The sequence below is a fragment of the Bos taurus genome, chromosome 23, assembly GCF_002263795.3.
Source record: "Bos taurus isolate L1 Dominette 01449 registration number 42190680 breed Hereford chromosome 23, ARS-UCD2.0, whole genome shotgun sequence".
Lineage (NCBI taxonomy): Eukaryota > Metazoa > Chordata > Mammalia > Artiodactyla > Bovidae > Bos > Bos taurus.
Genome location: NC_037350.1, coordinates 17,587,144 through 17,594,862, shown reverse-complemented (window position 1 = coordinate 17,594,862; position 7,719 = coordinate 17,587,144). Strand labels below are relative to the sequence as shown.

General features: G+C 54.2%; 1 long non-coding RNA gene across 1 annotated transcript; it reads right to left on the bottom strand.

Moving 5' to 3' along the window:
• Window positions 1-1,707: 1,707 nt before the first annotated feature.
• On the bottom strand, window positions 1,708-4,334 carry LOC132343621 (uncharacterized). Its single transcript, XR_009492543.1, has 2 exons — window positions 2,297-4,334; window positions 1,708-2,029 (listed from the first exon to the last, which is right to left on the bottom strand). It is a non-coding gene; the product is annotated as an uncharacterized lncRNA (long non-coding RNA).
• Between the last annotated feature and the right edge of the window lie 3,385 nt (window positions 4,335-7,719).

The window sequence follows — 7,719 nt, the reverse complement described above, 5'->3', positions numbered from 1 at the left end:
GAATCCTAGGGACGTGGGATCCTGGTGGGCTGCCGTCTATGGGGTCATACAGAGTCAGACACGACTGAAGTGACTTAGCAGCAGCAGTAGCAAGTCAAGTACACGGCACTGCATGTCAGCTCTGTTCTGAGTCTGTTAACTAGTGGAGTTCTGAGAAAATGTTATCCCATCTTACAGATGGGGAAGTTGAGGCACAGAGGGATTTTTAAGGAACCTGTCCAGAGTCACATTGGCAGGGCTGACCAGGCAGCCTGGCTTTTAAGCACTGCCTCTCTGGCACAGGGCTTTCTAGGGAGAGGGATGGACTTGTTTTTTCATTCATGTTCCTCTTGGGGAGTTCTGGAGCTGCACTGTCTGCCTGGGGTTCTGGTGCTCTGTTTGGGTGAGGCAGGCCTCAGGGCACCTCTGGGAGTCTCTTAGACTCCAGCAGGCCCTGCCCATTTTCCTCTGGGCATCTCTGCTCCTCTGCCTGCATCCTACTTTTCTTTCCCCTGCTCCCAGGTCGTGTCCACTTTCTCTAGCTGTGAGCATCCTAACCCCACCAGGAGCTGTCCTGGGCTCTGCCTATCCTTGGCTGCCTGGGATCAGAACCCAGTGATCAGGGAGAGATGAGAGTCTCCCATCAGGCTCCAGCCTGTGGCCTGTGTCCATGGCTGTGATGGACACAGTCCCCAGGGGCCGTGGGTATAGCATCACTGTCTCCCTGTGAGCTGCCATTTATGACCCAGTAAATCACTCTATGACCCCCACCCGGACCTTAAAGAGGGCCGGAGCCCACTATGATACCCCAGTTAACCACACCGCCTGTTTCCTTTTAGTAGTGAGCAAGAGCCCAGAGTGGGGATGATGTGGCATGGGCTCTGGGCTGGTTTTCTTCCCTGGAAAATGACTTACCACCCACCTGGACCTCTGCCGTGCCCAGGGTGTCTCCCCTCCCTCACAGGGGAACCTGGGAGCCCTCTGAAGGGCACAATTTTCTGTCCCATAATAGCTGGCTTCTGCAGCAGGCTGGATGTGGGTTCAGCAGTGACTCAGAGGGGATGCAGGGCACCCCGTTGTGTAGGAACTTCCTGGAGATTGGGGAGGCCATAGGTCAACGTCAGCAAAAGTTTCTGAGTACAGAAATGGGAGGGAGGAGGATGGGAAGAGGAAAGCCAGTGGTTGGTGAGGTCATTCTGGGCAATCCTCATATTCTTTCATTGATCCATGGGTTTATGGAACACTTCCTGAGGGCCTGGCACTAACTGGACACAGAGACAAGTGAGGGAGGGCTTTTGGGGAGCTTAGAGGTCAAGGATCTTCCTGGAGGGTGTGGACTTTACTGTAGTTCAAGGAGTAAGCCCATTTCAGCTCCAGCTCTTTCCTGAGGTCAGAACCCTGGTGAGCATGAGAGTCCATGTGAATGCTGGAGGGCGGTGTTGGGGATGTAAGTTGGAGAGGGATCAAGTTAAGATAGGAATTAGAAGCATTAGGAATAAATGGTAAAATGGATCTGTGATCAAAGTCTGAGTTGGGGTAATCGGTGGGTAGTGTCAGGAACCTGTGATGTGGTCTTAGGGCTGGAGAGCCTCCTGGGGAGTTCATGACTGGACGGATCCGACTCTGGCTTAAACGGAAGGCCCCGTCATTCACTTCCCTCCCAAATATGTGGCAATTATACAGCACGCACATTGTCAGTGTCCATTTATGTACTACAGCAGGCATCACTGGTTGATCACAGTGCTCTTTCGTTCTAAGTCCAGAAACAGCCTCATGCACTCACTGGTCCAGGTAATCACTACTAAATGAGCAGAGTTGATGGATGAAATGAAAATTGATTTACCATCCTGGACTGGGATGCAGACACGCACAAGGGTCTAAGGAAACTCCAAGAAGAAAAACTCATAGAAGGGAAGAGACAGGTGGGAGACAGTCTTGGCCAAGTGACAACGCTTCACTGTTGAAGGGCAAGTAAGGCAGTTCTAAGCCGAGTGGGTGATCCTCACTGGATATGCTCTGGTCCAGCTCTCTGGTAGATGCGTATCTGGGTCTGAGAGACAGAGCGGGAGTGAGAGCAGCAAAATGCAAAGCGGTATGCATCAGGGCTCCGTTGCAGAGAGCAGAACCCACTCTGCTGAACTCAGAAGGGAAGGGGTTACCCAAACAGCTGTACAACAATTGGGAGGGCAAAGACACAGACTCAGACTTGAGCTTTCAGGAGCAGTTCTCAAAGCCACATTGCAGGACTGGGCCACCGAGGCAGCTGTTGCCTCTTTGGCAATCATGAGAGCACCAACTCCAGAACCACAGACAGTACCATGACCCGGAAACTGCTGCTGCGGCCGGCTCCACGCTGCACCTGCTGTGATCCACGTAGGGGACGGATGCCCTGCAGCTACTAGACTTCTTGACCCCCTCTGCCAGCATAGAAGCAAAACAACAACAACACACAAATTGCACCCTGCCCCTGAATCCCAGAATGCACCAGGAGCTGCAGAAACACGGACTTGCAAATTTCACGCAAGTGCGACTGATTGAGTCAGGATTACATCCTGAATCCTAACCACAGGAACACTGAGAAATGTAGTTCCCCCCCGCCCCCCCGCTGTTGTTGTTGCTGTTGTTTTTTAACTCTTCCTGTCTCAGAAACTGCCTAGCAGAAGGTGGAGTGGACATTGAGAGCCTGTTCACCATTTCCACTGCACATTGAATCCTAAACTTCTGAGAGATGCTAGGCACAAGCAGGGCCGTTTGGAGATTCTCTTCTAGGGGAACGGGAGGGGGAGATACCTTCTCTACTCTTTACCACAGACCACTGTTTAGCTTTGGCACCTGAAGCGCCTAGGCACGTCAATGTACGATTTACAGGTGATACAGGGCAGGGTCAGTTTTGGCAGCAGGTCATTGCACCTGGTGAGAGCTCCCGTAGGTCAGTCTGGGGATGGTTGGTGGGACCTTGGAAGCAGCAGGGACCAGCAGATACTGGTTGTTAGGGTTTAGGTGATTTTATTTAACTCCCGGCTGGATCCATCTTTGGAAACACTTCCGTGAGCACCTACTATGTGCCAGGCACTCTGCTGGGTGCTGGGAATACGGACAGGCACGGAATCCTTCGTGGTACCTTGTCTAGACAGAGACGTGGACAGCAGATAAAAGGATGCGTGTGGTGCCTCAAGGGTGTACAAAGAACAGACCCAGGAGAGCGAGGGCGTCTTCCTAGGAGAGGTGACATTTGAGATGAGCCCCCAAAGGCTCGAAGATGCTGAGAGGAGGTCTGGGCGAGAGACAAAGGTATGAGTGAGAAATGCAGAAAGGAATGTGGGTGGGGCAGGAGATGGGAACTGGGTTTTTTCAAGGTCCAAGACTCAGCCTCATCTAGACCAGGCTGCCATTCCTGCGCTGGACACCTGCTCCTGGCCAGTCCCGAAGCGTGTTCCCCGCTCTGGCTGTGGTGAAGGGTTGCCTGCCTCTGCTCACACAGGCTCCCAGGAATGACTCACGGATGAGGCGGGGCTGGGGAGTCACGGGCTGCTGCCCAGGCTGGAGGCACTGTGGTGGCCTCTCCTCCTGGGGAGGTAGCAGCAGCAGAACTGGCCTATGTGGGCAGGGCGGTCCCCATCACCCCGGTCTGGGTCTCCGGGCAACAGAGGGAGTCACGGCACGCCCCCAGCTCCCTCCTGCAGCCCTCCTGCACTCTGCTTTCTCCTCGAGGCAGGGGGCCCCTCCTTCCCACCATGCCGCTCCATCGTGATGCCAGTCCTCCCAGCCTGGGTGGCTAAGGGTACCCATGGTGGGGTCATTACAGGACACGGCAGCCTGAGGGGCAGGATGGAGGAGGCCCAGCAGTCAGCTGGAACCCATCAGAGGCCAAGGCAAGCCCTGGCAGCCGGCAGGAGGGGGAGGGTGGCCCATGAGAAAGGTGGCCCTGCGAACTTTCTTAACCCTTCCCCACCCCATCACCAGGGTGTGTCCTGAGATTGTTCCACCATGACAGGTGGCTCCAGGTCTCTGGTTCTTCAACCCAGGTTGGTGGGAGTTGGGGAGAGACCCTGCCCTTGCCTCAGGAGCCCTTAGTCTGAAGAGAAAGAAACAACAGAGTCCCTGTTTGCAAGGATACCTTAGTCATATGGGGAAGATGCAGATCAGCCCCAGCTCACAGCCCCGCCTCAGGGAGCCCCAGTCTGAGGGGAGACACAGCGCCGTCCTCAGGGAGCCCCATTCTGAGGGGAGACACAGCCCCGCCTCAGGGAGCCCCAGTCTGAGGGGAGACACAGCCCCACCTCAGGGAGCCCCAGTCTGAGGGGAGACACAGCCCCGCCTCAGGGAGCCCCAGTCTGAGGGGAGACACAGCCCCGCCTCAGGGAGCCCCAGTCTGAGGGGACACATAGCCCTACCCTCCTTTAGCTCAGGGTCAGAGATGGGAGAGGGAAGTTTTGTCTTGGTATTAAACCGAGAAATCAACGTAATGGCACCACTTTTGACTTTCTGTGTGATTTTGTGAGGAACTAACAACTTGAACACCCATCCGCGTGCTATAAAAGCCCAGGAGTGATGAGCCTGCAGGTCCAGAGGGCAGTCACCAGTGGACAGTTTTGTCTTGGTCACACCCCCAAGGTCAGCTGTCCCCCACGGGCCGCCTACTCTTCTGAGACAGACCCCCTCCTCATCTTGAAAACCACTCAGCCGATGGGTTCTTTTCAAGGCTTGTTCAGCTCCTTCTTTGGTATCCACGAACTTATGTAACTCACAGCTTCCAATTAACAATTAGAGCTGGTGAGCAAGAGCACAGGAGACAAGGCTACGTGCAGCTGGCCCCTCTTCAGCTGTGGGGTTTAGATTTCCCTGATTTATTTTCCACAATTAGCGGCTGGCCTTCTCCCAGTGACTCTCCCAGGGTTTTTGTTGGGGCAGCCGCTGGCCGGGCACAGGGACCGGCAGAGTGGACTGCGGGCACCGCTGCCCCTGTTGGGATCACCGGAAAGGTCAGGCCTCTTGGTGATTGGACTGCTGGGCATTAATCATCGTGCTCTTCACGGGGAGGGAGGGGGCCAGGCCACACACAGGCTGAGGAGGAAAAGCCCAGGAAGGCCGATGCCTTTGCCAGCCTTTGCCGCGCTCCTCGGTTTCCGGCCTCATTCTGACTCCTGAGCCTCGATGTCCTCATCTGTTAAATGGGTGTGAACAGTGGGGCTAGGTGGTCCCTAGAGTCCGTTTCACTTGGACTTCACTGTTTTTGCCTGCTTCCCTCCTTACCCTGCTCTGCGACCTCCCCACACCCTGTCAGTACCACAATTGGGGGATTCATCACGACCTCCACCAGAGGCCAGAGTGATCAGCAAATATGCCACTGGTCAGTCTCATGATACTGGGTAAAGGGCTATGGCCCATCTCTTTTAATCCTGGTCTAGCACTGTGACGCCCAAGGACAGAGTGAACGTATAGACCAATGGGACTTTTGGGCACAATCCCTGGAACTCCTCTGAGTCTGCCTGTGGGCCTCACACTAGAGGGGCCCCCAGCACGGGGAGGTGAGCATGTCCAGGAGGCTTGAGCCTGGCAACCATCACACCTGCTCTGAGCCAGGTCCTGAGTTGGAGAGGCGGGTGACAGAGATGAGCGGGCACATGTGGCTCTGCCCCTCATGGTGCTTAGAGGCCTGTCGTGGGCCCTGACGTCGATCTGCCAGGTTTAAACCCTGGTCCGATGCTCACTTGGGCGAGGCACTTAGCATCTTATGCCTTGATTTCTCTGTAAAATGAGGGTGCTGACTACCGCAACCGTGGGCTGTGGTGAGGAGTAAATGAGCCTATGAATGTAGAGTGTTTAACACTCAGCGTGTAGTCATTACAGCTTTCACGTCATGAGCACCAGCTCTGCGCCAGGAACTGTCTGTGGCCTTTGGTGTAAACCAGAGTCCTTCTAGGGAGGGAGAAAGATCACTTCCGGCTTCGCTGAGGAAAGAGTCTTCATGGGAGAGTTGGTGTCACAGTTTGGTCTAGAAGGATGGAGCTAGGGACTTCCTTGGTGGTCTGATGGCTAAGACTCTAAGCTCCCAATGCAGGGGCACGAGGTTTGATCCCTGGTCAGAGAACTAGATCCCACATGCTGAAACTAAAGATCCCTTGTGCCACAATTAAGACCCAGTAAAGCCAAAAAAAAAAAAAAGGAGCTAAATACGATAGGGAGCAGCAGGGAAGGGCATTCCAGGAGGGAGGAACAATATGACAAAGGTATGGAGGTGGGAAAGCAAAAAAGTGCGTTGGGGGAACTCTGAAAGGACCAGAGGGACTCACTTATATGGGAGAAACAAAGTTAGAAAGTGGGCTTAAGCCAGATGAATGACCAGACCATAGAATGTGGCTTTTCTTCTCTAGGCAATGGGGAGTCACAGAGGGTTGTTGAGGGCGGGCATCCTGCAGGGAGATGAAGTCGCTGTACTTAAACAATGCAGTAGGGTCAGCTTCTCTAGATGATGGTAACAATGAGAATGTTAAGAATGTTCATGAGAACCCTTTAGTAGATTGTAAAGTCCACTGAGCATCTTCCTGTGTCCGCCTTGTCTGATCATCATGGCGGCCCTGAGAGGCGGTTTGAGCAGAGATGATCACCTCAACTTTAAAGACAGAGGAGGGACTTCACTGGTGGTCCAGGGGTTACGACTTCATCTTTCAATGCTGGGGATGAGGAGTCTATCCCTGGTAGGGGAGCTAGGATCCCACATACCTTGCAGTCAAAAAACCCAAAACATAAAACAAAAGCAACAGGGGACTTGCCTCGTGGTCCAGTGGCTAAGACTCTGCTCCCAATGCAGGGTACCTGGGTTTGATCCTTGGGTCGGGGAACTAGGTCCCACATGCTGCAACTGAGGCCTGGCACAGTCAAATAAAAACAATAAATATTATTAAAAGAACAGAGGCAATATAGTAACAAATTCAATAAAGACTTTAAAAATGGCCCACAGTAAAATAAATAAACAAATAAAGGTAGAAAGAGGAAGCTCAGCCAAAGTTATCCAGGGGGTGATGGCAGAACCACGGGGAGTCTAAGTCCCCATCCCGTGGGCGCCTGCGCGTGGGAACCAAACTGCCTTCTTGAGCCCCATCCTCAAGTCCTCTCTTGTCAGGTGGCCTCTGCCTTGTCTTCAGGGTTTGGCAGGTCTGTGTGCGTGTGTGTTACAGATGAAGGTGTTGGTGCAAGGATCCTTCACGCCACTCCCGGGCCAGACCAGCACTGGGCCTGCAGCACTTCTAGCCTGCTTCCACCCACCTAGCCTGTGGGAGGTGGGCATCTCACCTCCTCCTGAGAACATTGGTGACTTGAATGCGGGCATGGGAGGGCAGGCAGAGTCCTGGGGGCGTGGGGTGAGTGCATACCAGGCTCTGCCCTTACAATATGCCCTCTGTCTTCCTAGAAGCCCCTCGAGCTGAGCAACAGCCAAGGAGCAGGGGGGAGAAGCTTCCATGTGCGTTTCCTCTCCTGCCAGGCTCCTCTCTGACTCCTCTGGGTTTCTGCCCCAGGACTGGGAGTCTGGTTTCTGATGCTCCAATCTTAGCTCTTTCCTCTTTTGGAATCCCACCTGCTTGGCTGATACCCCCTCTGCCTCCCACACTCGGAGCTTCCTTCTCTGATGTTTGGTTTCTAGGTCCTGGAGTAGGGCTTGGGGGTGATGAAGGAAAAAGTCAAGCCCCTGACCCCCTGAGCCCTGCTCCCTGTCCCCCAGCTCTGGCCAGGCTCACCCAC